This window comes from Oryx dammah, unplaced genomic scaffold (assembly GCF_014754425.2).
Source record: "Oryx dammah isolate SB20612 unplaced genomic scaffold, SCBI_Odam_1.1 HiC_scaffold_11, whole genome shotgun sequence".
Lineage (NCBI taxonomy): Eukaryota > Metazoa > Chordata > Mammalia > Artiodactyla > Bovidae > Oryx > Oryx dammah.
The window spans coordinates 40,256,835-40,257,973 of NW_024070195.1; the positions used below are offsets into that span (position 1 = coordinate 40,256,835).

General features: G+C 41.5%; 1 pseudogene; it reads right to left on the minus strand.

Moving 5' to 3' along the window:
* Positions 1–365: 365 nt before the first annotated feature.
* LOC120870202 lies at positions 366–771 on the minus strand (annotated as a pseudogene).
* Between the last annotated feature and the right edge of the window lie 368 nt (positions 772–1,139).

Consider the following 1,139-nt stretch of genomic DNA (forward strand, 5'->3'; position numbering starts at 1 on the left):
AAAGAGTACAATACTGTATGTAAAATATTGCAGGTATAATTACATATAGTATAATCATATACAGTATCATCCCGTATGTGGTTGTTTTTTTTTTACAGTGTCATCCCGTATGTGTTTATGTGTGTATTAGAAAGTAATCTGTGCACCTGAAACTGATATAAAGAAAAAGGAAAATTGCTAACCACTTGGCAGTTAATTTATTCTGCTGAAATTTGTGATTCCCAATACACTACTCAACATACAATAAACATTATTATCTGCGATGATAACTTTCAACCATCTAGTTGCTTAAAAGGAGTTCATTAAAATAAATAAAACATAACTGGGCGGAGGCGGTTATTTATAGGGGCTGAAACAAGACAGACCTAAAACTGCGGCTTTTGGGAGAACCATCTGTTCTTGCCAGTCTTGTATCTCTCTTCAGACTTGAACTTGGCCTCTCCTTTGGGCTTGCATTTGAGAACAGGTTTTCTGAAGATGTCCTTGTTGATTACAGCTTTGTCCAAGGGGTTACCCATAGAGTACTCTGTGGGCCTGAGTTGATTGGAATGATAAACTTTCACAGAAGACTTATCTTTGACTTCTTGGCAGTTTTTTTCTTGCCTATGGCCCTTGTCACTTTGCAGGGATAGCAATCAATTCCAGCTACCAGAACATGGTTGTAGATTCTGTCCGAGGTGCCATCATCAGTGTTCTTCATGATGACTGCTTTGCGTTCAGAGTGGTGACCAGCCAGGACCATCACATTCTGGGTATCATGAACTTGCCCATTTTGACAGCAACCTCTCAGGGCTACAGCAGAATGCACAAAATATTAGAAGGAAAGAAAAGAAAAGGGAAGGAGGGAAGGAAGGAAGTACTCTGAAGGAAAATGTTGCTTGGCAGTGACTGGGGCTGGGATTGAAAGTAGGGTGGGCAAGTGAGGTGTTAGGATTCACAGTGTAAGGAAACACACTCACAGGATCAAAAGCATGCAAGTGCAGGGGCTGTACCTGAACTTGAGGGCCTTCTTCAGTGCCGCAGAGACATCCCTAGGTGCCTCCCTTGCCTTTGTCTTTGCCCTGATGGGGACCAAGAGCTGCTGGATTGTGGGCACTTTCTCCTTCTTTTTCATTCAGATATATGTTTAAATTCCTTAT